Source organism: Canis lupus, chromosome 23 (genome assembly GCF_048164855.1).
Source record: "Canis lupus baileyi chromosome 23, mCanLup2.hap1, whole genome shotgun sequence".
NCBI classification, from domain to species: domain Eukaryota; kingdom Metazoa; phylum Chordata; class Mammalia; order Carnivora; family Canidae; genus Canis; species Canis lupus.
The window spans coordinates 11127760-11142608 of NC_132860.1; the positions used below are offsets into that span (position 1 = coordinate 11127760).

General features: G+C 47.6%; 1 long non-coding RNA gene across 2 annotated transcripts in view; it reads right to left on the reverse strand.

The window, feature by feature from the left end:
• Positions 1–298: 298 nt before the first annotated feature.
• The window catches only part of LOC140614734 (uncharacterized), a 33124-nt gene continuing 18573 nt past the window's right edge, over positions 299–14849 (reverse strand). Inside the window, exons 2-5 of one of the 2 annotated variants that reach the window (XR_012015513.1) lie at positions 14379–14499; positions 13105–13322; positions 8695–8757; positions 299–493 (exon numbers count right to left, since the gene is read on the reverse strand). This is a non-coding gene — a long non-coding RNA (uncharacterized lncRNA). Of the gene's footprint in view, positions 494–8683; positions 8758–13104; positions 13323–14378; positions 14500–14849 lie in introns of both variants that reach the window. The other variant, XR_012015512.1, reaches the window with a different exon arrangement.

Here is a 14849-nt window from a genome sequence, read left to right on the forward strand (position 1 = left end):
ATGATCTCAAGGTTGTGAGATTGGAGCCTTACATTGGGCTTCACACTGAGCATGGAGTCTGCTTGAGATTCTTCCCTCTTTCCCACCCCCTTTACAGGTATATGCATGCTCCCTCTCTCCAAAAAGAAAAAAGAAGTTGTAAGTCACATGATGTCCCACAGGTTCAAAAACCTCCAGTGGTTTCCCATCTCACTCAGAATAAAATCTAAAATCCTCCTCTTGCCCTCTAAGGCGGTGTTAGGATCTTGGTGGAAAACAGATGGATGTCATACTCACATTGAGGAATTTGGAGAGAATCTTCTAAAGGAATGTTTTATTTTATTATTATTTTTTTAAGATTTTATTTATGAGAGACAGAGAGAGAGGCAGAGACACAGGCAGAGGGAGAAGCAGGCTCCAGGCAGGGAGCCTGATGCAGGACTTGATGCTGGACTCCAGGATCACGCCCTGGGCTGAAGGCAGACGCTTAACTGCTGAGTCTACCCAGGCATCCCTAAAAGAACGTTTAATAAAGATGTGAGTGGGGTTTAGGGAAGCCACAGGGCATACTGCCTATGATTCCCTGGAGCTAGCAACTGTGGGGAGACATTAGGCATTTCCACCCCTAGTCTGAAGAGTGCAAGGGAACTCAGAGCTGGGGAGGGTCACCTGACAGAGCTGTGACCCTCTGTAAAGATTCCGGCCTTCTGATTTATTGCAGGTGCCTTCCATTGGCCAAACCTCACAGGAAGCCAGAGGTCAAGGGAGCCTGTTGATATGGTCCCTGAATATCAGGCTCCCAGGCAGCAGAGAAGGGTGGAGAGTGGGACTGGAGGGACAAGCGGAAAGCATCCAGTACAAAGGGCCCTGTGATCTGGCCTTGTCCAGCTACCTGTGTTCATCTCCTACCACCCTTTCCAGTCCTGGTGGCCTGGTTCCACAGACACTCTTCCCAGAGTCATTGCCCCTCTAATTCCTCTACCCGGAAGGCTCTTGGCCCAGCTATCCACATGGCTTGTTCCTTCCTTCCTGAAAGGCCCTATCTAAAAGAGGGCCCCCTCCCACCCTTCGGGCCTGCTGTTGTTCAGAGGACGGATCACTACCTGACACGTCATGTTGATATTTTCAGATTATAAGATCCAAACAAGGACCTTGTTTGTTCACTGCTGTATCCCTAGCATTTAGAATAATGTCTGGTACATGGTAGGTTCTCAATACTAATGTATAAAATGTTAAAGGAATGCACATAAGAGTAGAAAAAAAGTTTTGGAGATCTTGGAAAGTCTTTTATCAACCATCACTGATAACTAATAAAGAATTTGACTTGGGGGACGCCTGGGTGGCTCAGCAGTTTAGCACCTGCCTTTGGCTCAGGGCATGATCCCGGGGTCCTGGGATCGAGTCCCATGTTCGGCTCCCTGCATGGAGCCTGCTTCTCCCTCTGCCTGTGCCTCTTGTGAATAAATAAATAAAATCTTTAAAAAACAAAAAACTGTGGTTGTAAAGTCAGGTGTCATTCTGACTTCCATTGCTTTGTTAGTAACCTATGTTTTGTTTTCCTTTTTTTTTTTTTTCTTTTTTTACTTGCTTTTAGGATCATCTCATCTCTTTATTGGTTAGTTTTCTCAGTTTTGTGATAATACCTTGGGTTTTCCTTTTTTTTTTTTTTTTTTTCATTTGTTCCATGAGATACTCAGTAAGCTATTTTAGTCTCAAAATTGTCTTGCAGTTTGGGGAGATTTTCTTGAGTTATTTATTCCTTTAATGTTTCACACTATTTTCCGTGTTCTTTTTCTGGAACTAATTATTTGCTTACGCTTTCTGGACTGATGCTTTAATTTTTTTCATCTTTTACTAGCTATTGTCCATCTCTTTTCCTGCTTTCTGGGAGGTTTCAACTTTATCTTCCAATTTTACTTAGAGTTTCATTTCTACCTTCATATTTTAAATTTCCCAGAGTCGGTGATATGTTGGTAACTGTTCTATGTATATTGTTGGATGTGTATTTACATATGTGTGTATATACATGTATGTTGTGGATACACATATGTATGTTATACACATGCATGTGTGTTGTGTGTTGGCATGTTGGTGAATGTTTAACTCTTGTGAGGGAAATGACAACACTGATTTGTAGTGTTTACCTATTTCTGTGGTGTAAAAATTCCCACTATGGCCTATTTCAAACTACCAGCAGGATGTCACGATGTGGTGTTAGGAAGAGATGCTCAGTAGTAGCCATTATATAAGATTTCCCCTATACAGAAACAATTAACATAAGTGATTTCAAAACCATGAATAGGGCAGCCCCAGTGGCTCAGGGTTGAGCGCCGCCTTCAGCCCAGGGCATGATCCTGGAGACCTGGATCGAGTCCCATGGCGGGCTTCCTGCATGGAGCCTGCTTCTCCCTCTGCCTGTGTCTCTGCTTCTTTCTCTCTCTCTCTCTCTCTCTCTCTCTCTCTGTGCCTCTCATGAATAAATAAATTTAATTAAAAAACCATGAATAATAGTAAAACTATAAAACAATCAGGAAATGGTGAGTTTTGAGTATTTATTACTATTGTTTTGAATACAGTTTATTTACCTTTGAGTTCATTTATTTTATTTTTAAATAATGTCTGTGTTTAACTGGCTTGCAGAATTCCTGAAAATTTAACAGTCAGCTCTTGTGAGCCCTTATGAACCAGATCCAGTTCGCCACTGCTCAGAGCTCATTTTTGTTCCTTTAATTTTTTTAAAGGTTTTTTTATTTATTTGAAGGGGACAGCACATGAGAGAGCGCAAGAGCAGGAGGAGGGGCAAAGAGAGAGGGAACCAGTGGCTCCCACGAAGCAGGGAGAATGTGGGGTTCTATCCCAGGACCTGAGATCATGACCTGAGCTGAGAGTAGATGCTTAACCGACTGAACCACCCAGGCGCTTCTAATTTTTTTTTTAATTTTTATTTATTTATGATAGTCACAGAGAGGGAGAGAGAGAGAGAGGCAGAGACACAGGCAGAGGGAAAAGCAGGCTCCATGCACCGGGAGCCCGATGTGGGATTCGATCCTGCGTCTCCAGGATCGCGCCCTGGGCCAAAGGCAGGCGCTAAACCGCTGCACCACCCAGGGATCCCTAATTTTTTTTTTTTTTTTAAAGATTTGATTTATTTATTCACAAGAGACACAGAAAGGGGGTTGGGCAGAGACACAGGCAGAGGGAGAAGCAGGCTCCATGCAGGGAGCCCGACGTGGGACTCGATCCCGGGTCTCCAGGATCACGCCCTGGGCCGAAGGCAGGCACTAAATCGCTGAGCCACCCAGGCAGGGATCCCATAATTTTTTTTTTTAATAGAAAACTGTTGTTTCATAGCTGTCTTCTCATCTTAGCTCTTTCTGCCTCCACACTGTCTGGTTTTGCTGAGCTCCTTTGATGCTTGTTTGTCATTTATGTTAGGAGACTTTGCTCAAATACCCAGTCGTCCTTGCAAGAATTTGAATTGTGATGCCCACCGTACTGTATAGTGAATTGTATCCCGATGCAGTTACTCTTCTTCGCTACTAGGTGGCGTATATTGTGCTGTTGCTGGTGTAAATGCTACCATATAACCAGCAGCTTTGTGTAATTTAAATGTACTTTGACATTTATTATTTCTTTGATTTTCACAACTTCCCAAAAGTTAACTCCAGATATCCTTGGAAGGAGACTTGGAATGAATTCAAACATATATGTCCTATTTTAAAGATGGGGAGGGAGGGGCGCCTAGGTGGCTCAGTCTGTTGGTAGCCTGACACTTGGTCTCAGCTCAGGTCTTGATCTCAGGGTTGTGAGTGCAAGCCGCACGGTGGGCTTTGCACTGGGTGTGGAGCTTCTTAAAAAAAGAAAATGATGCAGAAATTGAGGTTTAGAAAAGGTAACTCAAACCAAGATCATTAGGATATCTAGTGTTCCATCAGTATATCTTGGCGATAGACTTTTACAATAGTTTTTTCCAAGTTTTTGTTTTTTTTTAATGAGGAGTACAAATAATAAAGACCCATGTTCAAGGCACCTGGCTGGCTCAGTCAGTAAAGCATGTAGCTCTTCATATGGGGGTCATGAGTTCAAGCCCCACGTTGGACATAGAGATATTTAAATAAACTAACATATATGTAGGTTTAAAAAAAGGACCCGTGAGGCAACCCGGGTGGCTCAGTGGTTTAGCGCCGCCTTCAGCCCAGGGCATGATCCTGGAGACCCGGGATCAAGTCCCACGGTGGGCTCCCTGCATGGAGCCTGTTTCTCCCTCTGCCTGTGTCTCTGCCTCTGCCTCAAAGGCAGGCACCAAACCGCTGAGTCACCCAGGGATCCCCAATTTTGTTTAGTTTTTTATGTTGGCTCCATGCCTAACGTGGAGCCTAATGTGGGGCTTGAACTCACAACCGTGAGATGAAGACCTGAGCTGACATCAAGAGTTGGATGCTTAACTGACTGAGCCACCCAGATGCCCCAAGGAATCAAATTTTAAAATCTCCAGACATCTAAGTGAACTTAGGCACTGCTCTCTTTTATATTGTTTCTCCCTAATTTTGTTACCTATCAGTAAAAACTCAAATTCTCCCAAGCTAAGGATAGGAGTTGCCTTTCAGCTGCAAGCGAGTGCTGTTGCCAGCATCCCAGCCTCACCTGCAGTCATAGTGCTGCTTACACTCCTACGTGTTGTGTGGCTACAAACACAATGATGTATGTACTAGTAGCTGGGGAATGACAGTCCCCATATCAGGGTAGCGGCACCCCTCTAGCGGGAGGAACTGAGCAGGATTGGGCAGGACCACACAGACATCTTCACCTGTGTCTGTAATGCTTTCTTTTTAAACCTAGGTTTAGGTTCAAGGGGCTTTTGTTATAGTTTCTGTGTCTTTTTGTATGTCCAGCATAAAAAGTCTCTGTGAGGTCTACAATTGTAGAAGCAGTTTGCTCACTCAGCAGATATTTACTGAGCACTTCTGGGACAAATCCTCTTCTATACAGTAATGAACAGCAGTCTAGGGTCTGGATTCATTGCTAATTCATTCAACACACATGCACGGAGCTCCTGCTCTGGGTACCGTGCTATGCCAGATGCTCATAAGATGAGGCACTCGTGCTTGGTCCTGCACTCTGACAGGCTTGCCCACTAGTGTGGGGTGGGGCACATTATCCATGAAGTGTGCAGCCCTTGCAAGACAGGACTTAGCTTCAGAAGAGAGATAAAGTGTTAAGGAAAAATCATAGAATTCGGAGGGCTTCACAGAGGAGATGACAGTTAAGCTGGATCAGGAAGGACAAGCAGGGAGGGGGTGCAGTGCAGGCAAAGAGCCTCCTAAGAAGAAGGAACAGCATGAGCAGAGTGTGGAGGTGGAGAGTGTGCAGGGTGAAGGTCTAGCGAGCATTTTAGTTTGATTGGTGAACTTAGTAAAGTCCGGGAAAGGAGTTAGGTCAACTGGGGAGGGCCCAGGTCCAGGTAGGTCTCCTACTTAGAGCCACTGGCTGTTAGTCAGGGCCAAGAGGGCCGGGGAACGGCAGCTGGGTGGGCAGAGAGAGGACCTGCCCAGACAGGGGCGGGGGGAGATGGATCTGAGTAGAATCCACAGGACCTGGCAGCTGTTTGAGCTTGGGTTGGGAGTGCTTTTCACAGGAGGTTACTCAGTGTCTCCTTGAACCCCTCCAGGGAGGGAAGGTCACCATGTAAAAGGTTTGGGCTTTTCCTGCTGGATGGTAGTTCCTCATTTGTGTACTGGATCTCACATGGAACTCCCCTGCACAGGAGTGCGCTGAGGGGGAAGGACGTGGAAGAGGAGGAGCTTGGAAAAGTCGGAAGCATGCAATTTCTGCAAGAGTCTGTGCGCTGGGGTCCTGGTAGTCAGGGCGCCTGAGGGCAAGCCCAGCTGGAGGTTATCAAAGGGGAGAGGCTGCCGTGGGGCTGCTGGATTGCCTCCGTGGTGTCCGTGGGGAGATGTGCTGAGACTGGTATGCCCTCCCTACCGGGGGAACTTGGGATGGAGACACCATCTAGGGCTGGAGGTGTGGGGGCAGTCTGTGTCATCCAGGAGATCCTGCTCTGCTGGCATTTCCTCTTCCAGTTTCAACTGATCTGAGGTCCTCTCAGCATGAGCCATCACATTGGCCCTCACACTCCAACAGCATGGCTTTAGGTTCAAAGATGGGGCCAAGACTGGTCTAAGGAAGACTGATAGGTACACTTCGAAGGTCACTAGAACAGAACCCCTCCCCGTTGCCCTAGATCTCTCCAGCTAACCTGTTGCAGTGCCTGAAATCCATCGCTGGAGAAGCACATACATTTCCTGGAGGGCCCGGCACATTATTCGAGAGCTTACTATAATACAGTTATTAACAAGTTCACCAAGATTTCAGAGGGTTTGGTTTTGTAAATTGTCAAACCCTACTCTTTTTTTTTTTTTTTTTAAGATTTTATTTATTTATTCATGAGAGACGCACAGAGAGAGGCAGAGACACAGGCAGAGGGAGAAGCAGGCTCCTCACAGGGAGCCCAATGCAGGACTCAATCCCTGGACCCAGGATCGCACCCTGAGCCGAAGGCAAAAGCTCAACCGCTGAGCCATCCAGGCGTCCCAACCCTACTCTTAAGTAAAGTGTCATCATTTATACAAATCATCCCTAAGCACTAACTAGTTTGAACTCAGGATCAGGGAATTATGGGTTAGAAACCCTTTGCCTCCATAATCTCACTGGAGCTTTACAGCAACCTCGTGCTGCAGAAATTATTCAAATTCTCTTTGCCTCAGTGTCCTCCTGTAAACTGGATGTAAAATCCCTTGTCCAAGGTCACATGACCCATATGAGGCCACAGAGACCGAGTATTAGATTTAGAAACGGGGCTTATTTCTTCCTACTTTCTCAAAGCAGTCTGGGGTGTGACACTCTCTACGTAGTGGAAGGGCAGTTCTCTGACCTTTGCAAGCGGGGTGAAGAACGGGTGGGGGCTAGAGAGGGAGTCATAGTCCCCATGGGTGGGTGGGTGAAGGCATCCAGAATCTGTGGCAGGAGGTCACTGAGGAAGTCGAAATGGGATTTTGGGTTGTGGTCTATTAGCCATTCAGGTGGTGAGACATTGGTCCTACTACCTCGGGGTGAAGAGCCTGGGATGGAGAATTTGAATTACTCCCTCAGGATGGACCCCCGACCCGTCAGTGCCTAAGCCCTGTTTCTCCAACCCCGCACTGCTTCCCAGTGGTGGCCAAGTCTCACTGCCTGGTTGAGTCTTACCTGGAAAAGGAGGTTGACCAGGCAGGCATGCTAAGTTCTGGAAGCAGCTAAAACTATTCCAGTCTCCAACACCTCCAAAAGCTAGGCCCTGGGGCAGGGAGGATGAGTGTTTCCAGTCCTAATGGAATCACTTTTTCCTACATCCTAGCAGATTTATTTCTGCCCTCGTGCCTCCTTTCCAAGATTGGAAAATCAGGTGTATTGGGAGTCATCTTCTGGGCTCTGCCCAACCTGCCCATTTCTTCATTCAGCAACGTTCTCTAAATGCCTACAATGGTCCTGGCCCCCTCCTCCCCTCTCTTATCCGTCTGTCCATCCATCCATCCATTTATCCATTCATCCATCCAGTCAACAAATATATATTGAACTATGTGTCAGGTGCTGTTTTAGGGCTCGTGATACAAGAGTGAGCAAAACCAGACATGGTCCCTATCCTCATGGAGCCCGCGGGGTTTGGGAAGAGAGAGATATTCAAATAATCACTATACAACTGTAGATGGCATCTGTAACAAGTACTACAAAGGAGACTGCCTGGTGCTACAGGAGCCTCCAAGGTTGGGTGGGTGAATGGCACTAGGTAGGCCATGAAGGCTTCTCTGAGGAGGTGACACTTGAGGCCTTATCTGCAGGAAGGAGGAGCGAAGGAGGAGGGGGTGTGGGCATTGCTGGCGCAGGAATATAAAGGCCTTCTGGCAGAAGGGAGCACAGTAAGCGTTGGGGAGGCCGAGTGGGGCCAACAGGAGGGAGGGAGGCAGGCCCTTGTAGGCATTTTGAAAGATCTGCCTTTGCTTCAAAGCAACAGGGATAGAGGGTTTTCATCGGAGGGAGTGACGTGATCAGCTTTGCATTTTGAAAATGCTCTGTCAGCTTGCTGTGTGAAGGATGGAAGTGGGTGGATAGAAGGGCCTAGTGAATTTGTAAGAGCAGACCAGTAAGGAGGCCAGAGTCCAAAGGAGAGTTGACTGTAAGCTGGGACTAGGGGTTAGGGTAGAGATGGAGAAGAGTTGAAAAGTAAGAGAAACATCTAGAAAGTAAATTTGACAAGACTTGGGATTGGGTTGGTTATGGAGAAGGAGAGAGAGAGAGAGATAGGAAAGGTGACTGCCAGGTCTGGGACATGGGCAAGAGGAGGGATGGCGGTCCATTCCTGCAGGTGGGGGACACTGAGGACGGGGCAGGCAGGGGCAGCACGTTATGAGTGCAGTGTTGGAGATGCTGGGTTTGAACCGTCTTTAAGATATCCACACAGAAGGGTGCCTGCGTGGCTCAGTCAGTGTGGCTTGGGTCATGATCCTGGAGTCCCAGGATCGCGCCCTGTGAGTCTGCTTCCCCTCTCCCTCTGCTCCTCCCCCTGCTTGTGCTCTCTTGCTTGCTCACTCTCTCAAGTAAATAATAAAATCTTAAAAAAAAAAAAAAAAAGATATCCACACAGAGATGCCAAATAATAACCACCACTTACCGGGCACTTACATGTGTTAGGCACGAGGTGGAGAGTATCAGCGCCACCGCTGTCGACAAGGACACGCTAAGGCTCTGAAAGGTAAAGTAGGTGGGAAGGTGACATACAGATCGGAAGCTCGGAAGCAAGCTCTGGGCCTGAGAGTAGGGTCCTCAGGGAGGAGTGGAAATGAAGCCATGGTCAGCCCCCGGAGAGGAGTCCAGCTTCTTCCCCCTCTTACCTCCACCCCACCGCCAGCTGGGCCCCCCTCGCGCTGGGCAGTAAATGGGGTGCCTGGACCTACCCCGCGTGTGGCCAACGGTGTCAAAGGCGGCCGCAGTGAGGCCTCCTGCCCACTTGTCTCCTCGGAACCTTACTTTCTCCAGTCAGGGCATCCCCAGCAATCCGGCAGGCCTGTGGCCTGGTAACTAATAGGGCTCCGAGCCCTGAGGCGCCAGCACCTGTGCGGTGGGCGCGGGGAGGGCCTTGTTGCTGGACACTGCGTGGGCCTGAGCCTGCTGCTGCCTCCCTGGAGCGCTGCGCGGGGGTGAACCAGGCATCGGGCAGTACTAGGCCTGGGGCACCCGGGGGGCTTCCTCGGTGACTGCCCCCAGTCACCCCAGCCACTGATCTCCCCAGCCGAGGCCCAGACATTTAGAGCGGGGCCATTCCTGCCATGCCCTCTGACTTCTTGACCCACAGAATCCCGAGCAAAATAAAATAGTTGTTTTGAGGCACAGAACATTGGGATCCCGTGTTTCACGGCGAAAGGAACCGGACAGCTTCCTGGAGGGGCGCGGGCTGAGCGTCCCCGGCCTCCTGGCTGCGGGGGACAGGGCAGTGGCTTCTCTCCACCTGCCGTGACTTCCCGTTCTCGCCTCCTCTCACCGACGGGAATTACACGTGGACGTGTGTGTCTGTCTGTCCTGTCCACTGGCGGGGAGCCCCTGTGGGGAGAGGAGGGCACGGCTGTCCCCGTCGCCACATAGCCCAGGCTCAGAGCCCGGCAAGAGGAGAACCAGAAAATGCTTGCTGGTCCATGCATGCTGCACGCCTGCACGCTGCCTGACGCTATTCCCCCGGGGGCACCCCCACTTCTTCCGGGCTCACAGGGGCGCTGGGCGGGAGCTCTTGCTGGCTGCCTCACAAAGATGTATGATTGGCCTGAAAGCACTTTTGCTGAAAGCATTCTCATAATACAACAGTTTGACCGAAACACTGGTTTGATTGAAAATAAATATTCCCATTTGCTCAGGTTATTTTTTTTCCCTATAGTGTCAGCTATTTTCATGCTTCACAGGGCAATTTTTAGCCAAGAGTTTTTTAAGCATTTTTGTCCATTTTCAGAATTTTTCAGAGTTTTCCCTCCTAACTATTCGTAATTTGCTTTAGCCTACTTTTCTGCTTTTTAGTATTTGTAGTGATTGAAAGTTGGAACAGCTTAAGAGTCTAATGGATGTGGGGTCCTGCTTGGGACCACTGACTTAGAGTCTCAGAGGAGGGAAACCAGATGGGGCACTTCATTGGGGTACTCATTTTTTGTGTGTGTGATACATTGCGGCTTCAAGAAGGAAGGGGCTTGCCAAGGTCACGCAGTGAGGGGACAGTGAGGACCAGCATCCAGTGTCCTGGCTCCTGGCCTAGTACCCCTTCCCCTCTGTTCCTGCTCCAGGTAGGAGAAGAAATGGTCTCGAGGTGAAATTAAATCTTTCTTATGTCTCTATTTTCTGATGTTTCTGAAGGAATATAAATTGCCTTTGGACAAAAAGAAAAAAGAGTAAAAGAAAGAATTAAAAAATTCTATTACAGGGGATCCCTGGGTGGCTCAGCGGTTTAGCACCCGCCTTTGGCCCAGGGTGTGATCCTGGAGTCCCGGGATTGGGTCCCACATTGGGCTCCGTGCATGGAGCCTGCTTCTCCCTCTACCTGTGTCTCTGCCTCTCTCTCGTGTGTGTCTCTCATGAATGAATGGAGAAAATCTTTAAAAAAAATTCTATTACAGACATTTCGACCTGAGTACCCTCACCCCCTCCACTACACCGTGTATAGACAGGGTAGGAAGGCTGCCCGCCCACGCAGCTTTGCCTCTTTTAAGACAGTGGCCTTTAGGGACAATCTGGCTTAGACTTGTGATCACACAGGTCCCGGCTTTGAGCCACAGGGTCCAGGAAAAGCCAGTATATTCTGGGGGCACATATCCCTGGACCTACCCACCCAAGACGGAGGAGATGCCAAGTGGGGGGCGGTAGGCCCTGCAGAAGGCCACAAGCCCCAGGAAGTGCCACCAGAGGGCAGCAGGAAGCTGGCCCGAATCTCTTAGGAGTGTGGGGGGCCCCCCACCCCTGCTAAGAGTATCCCTGGGGGGCCGCGGGCTCCTGGGAGGAGCATTTTGGTCAGGTTCAGAGGGAAGGGAGTGGAAAAGCTAGGTTTGTGTTTGGGGATGGCCCGTGTAAGCTTGGGGAGACAGGAATTAAGAAGTCAAAATTGCCAGAGGTGAGGATGGGAACTAAAAGCTCTGGGCGGGCTGGGAGGGGCTGTGTCTGTTTTCTGGAAGCAGCTATATCCTTTTTTCTTTTTTTTTTTTTAATATTTTATTTATTTATTCATGAGAGACACAGAGAGAAAGGCAGAGACACAGGCAGAGGGAGAAGCAGGCTCCATGCAGGGAGCCCGATGTGGGACTCGATCCCAGGACCCCAGGATCATGCCCTGCGCCAAAGGCAGACGCTCAACCGCTGAGCCACCCAGGCGTCCCTGGAAGCAGCTATATTCTTAGAACAGTGCCTGGAATACAATATATATTAAATTAGTGTTTGGTAATTGAATGTACAAATGGAGATACTGCTGGGCGGGGCAAGGTGGGGAAGAGAGGGATGGCGGGTGTTTGAGTGGAAGACAAAACACAAAGAAATTTTACCTGTTTGTTGGGCAACATGCCAATAATCTCTTTAAATTCATGATCCCTCTTTTCTTTCTTTTTTTTTAAATATTTTATTTATTTGTTCATGAGAGACACACACACAGAGAGAGAGAGAGAGAGGCAGAGACACAGGCAGAGGGAGAAGCAGGCTCCATGCAGGGAGCCCCATGTGGGACTTGATCCCAGATCCTGCGATCACGTCCTGGGCCGAAGGCAAGCACTCAACCGCTGAGCCACCCGGGTGTCCCATGGTCCCTTTTTTCAAGTTAGCTTTTAAATTGAAAAATAGTACATTCTTATGATTAAAAAATATGAAACAGGGATGCCTTGGGTGGCTCAGTTGGTTAGGCGTCTGCTTTTGGCTCAGGTCATGATCCTGGCTGGGGGTGTCCTGAGATTGAGCCCCATGTGGGGTTCCCTGCTCAGTGGGGAGCCTGCTTATCCCTCTGTCTCCCCTCACCCTGCCCCCCTCACGTGCTTTCTCTCCCTCTTAGATAAATAAATAAATAAATAAAATATATATTTTTAGATTTTATTTATTTATTCATGAGAGACACACAGAGAGAGAGAGAGACAGAGAGAGAGGCAGAGACACAGGCAGAGGGAGAAGCAGGCTCCATGCAGGGAGCCCGACGTGGGACTCGATGCGGGGTCTCCAGGATCACACCCTGGGCTGAAGGCAGTGCTAAACCTCTGAGCCACCCGGACTGCCCAATAAATAAAATCTTTAAATAAATAAAATAAAAAATAGGAAACAAAAATTTAAAAATAAATCTCCCAGGACACCTGGGTGGCTCAGTGGCTGATCATCTGCCTTTGGTTCAGGGCATGATTCCGAGATCCAGGATCAAGTAGCACATCGGGCTCCTTACAGGGAGCCTGCTTGTCCCTCTGCCTGTGTCTCTGCCTCTCTGTGTCTCTCATGAATAAATAAATAAAATCTCTAAATCAATCAATCAATCAATCAATCAATCAATCCTCCCTCTCAAGCCAGCCCCTCAGGCTTTCTCAGAGGCTGACAATGTTTATTGCATATCTTTGTAGAAATTTCATATGCATGTCCTTTGTGGGTCCCCTGCTCCCTGCCTCATCTCTCTGAACCTCCAGGCTGAGATCAGAGTGGCATTTCTCCAAGTGCATCCTGGAACCACCTACAACAGAATCACCTGGTGGAGATATCACATATTAAAATGCAGATTTTGAGGCTTCACATGGATCACCATAATCAGGGTCAGGAATCCCTGATTTTAACAAACTACTCTGGGCATTCTTTTTTTTTTCTTTTTTCTCAGTTTATATATATATATTAGTAATCTCTACACCCAACATGGGGCTCAAACTCAAAACCCCGAGATCAAGATCATGAACTGGATGCTCTTCCGACTGAGCCCGCCAGACATCCCCTTGGGCATTTCCGAAACCCGCTAACCTTTGAGAAGCACTGACCTGACTCACACCATCACTACATGGGGGGAGGGTCCAAAGAGTTCTGGGGCAAATCTAGGTTCTACTATGCCCTCACCTTGTGACCTTGATCTTGGAAACAGACCTTGGAAGCAGGCCTGTCTCAGGCTGCTGTGACAAAGTACCTCAGGCTGGGCAGCTTAAATAATAGAAATGTATTCCCTCGCAGTCTGGAGGCTAGAAGCCCAAGATCCAGGTGCCAGCAGGGTAAGGCCTCTCCTCCTGGTTTGCAGATGTCTGTGTTCTCCAAGAGTTTTCACAATCTTTCCTCTGTGCCTGTGAAAAGGTAGAGAGAGGGAGATGACGGGGGAGGAATGGGGAGGGGGTCAGTGCTCTGGTCTCTCTTCTTCTTCTTCTTTTTTTTAATTTTATTTACTTATTTGAGAGAGAAAGAGAGCAGGGGTGGGGGGGGTGACAGAGGAAGAAGCAGACTACTGAGATGCAGGGCTCCATGTGGGGCTGGATTTGGGGGTCTATCCCAGGGGCCCTGGATCATGACCTGAGCCAAAGGCAGACACTTAATAGACTGAGCCACCTCTCTTCCTTTTCTTATAAGGACATCAGTCCTAATAGATTAGGGCTCCACCCTTATGACCTCATATGATCTTAATTACTTTTTTAAAGGCCCTATTTCTAAATAATCACATTAGGGATTATGGTTTCAATGTATGAATTTTGTGGGTACTTAATTCCATAATATCTTTTTCATGTCCTCCCCCCAATTTAATGTCTTCTGCCTCAAGGCATGTCTCTTCCACTTATTCAGGTTTTATAAACTTTGTAGTAACCACTATTTTAATAACCACAACATTTAAATAATAAAACCACCATTTTAATAATATATTTAATTATATGCATATAATTATATATTGAACTTTCACACATTGAATTTTTACATTTCTCATAAACTTATTGCTAGTTTAATATTTAATGTTTTTTTGCTTTTTTACCCCCACATTTTTATTTGTTAAACGTTCTAATCTATAAAACAGTTGTAAGATATGCAATGAATATCGATAGTCCTAGATTCACCAGTTGTTAACCTTTTGCCATATTTCCTTTATCTTTCTCTATGTATCTCTATTTTTTTTGTCCTGAACCGTTCTCTCTCTTCAAGCTCCTGTGATGCTCCCCTAGCTGCTCCAGAGCACCTCTGGTCTTTTGACATTTAAAGGACCTACTTCTTGCATATACTGAGAATGCTTCAGAGGAGGGACCATGGTGTGTGTTCCACTGAAGCTCTAGGATTTTGTAGTATCTATTGCCAATGGATGTTCAATAAATAAGAGAAGTGGGGCACCCAAGGTCACACAGCTTAGTGAGGGCCCACACCTGGATTTACATGCAGGTTCAACAGGCCCAAAGTCCATCCTCTTCCATCATGCCATACTGTCTCCTTGATAGTAAAGCAGACTTTTCACAGGAGAATAATGCATTATTGGTTACCTGGAAGCTGAAAATATGGGGGCACATATTTGATCGACTGAATCGCATTTTGATCTATCCTTTTTTTTTTTTTTAAGATTTTATTTATTTATTTGACGGAGAGAGAGAGCACAAGCAGGGGGAGTGACACACAGAGGGAGAGGGAGATGCAGACTCCCCGCTGAGCAGGGAGCCTGATGTGGGGCTTGATCCCAGGACCCTCAAATCATGACCTGAGCCAAAGGCAGATGCTTAGCCACATGAGCCACTCAGGCGCCCCTGATTCATCTTTGAGCATAAACTACTTTGCATTTAAGTTGCTGGCTCAGTGTCATGCACATCAGCAGGAATAGCTACCATGAACTGAAGTCCTTCACT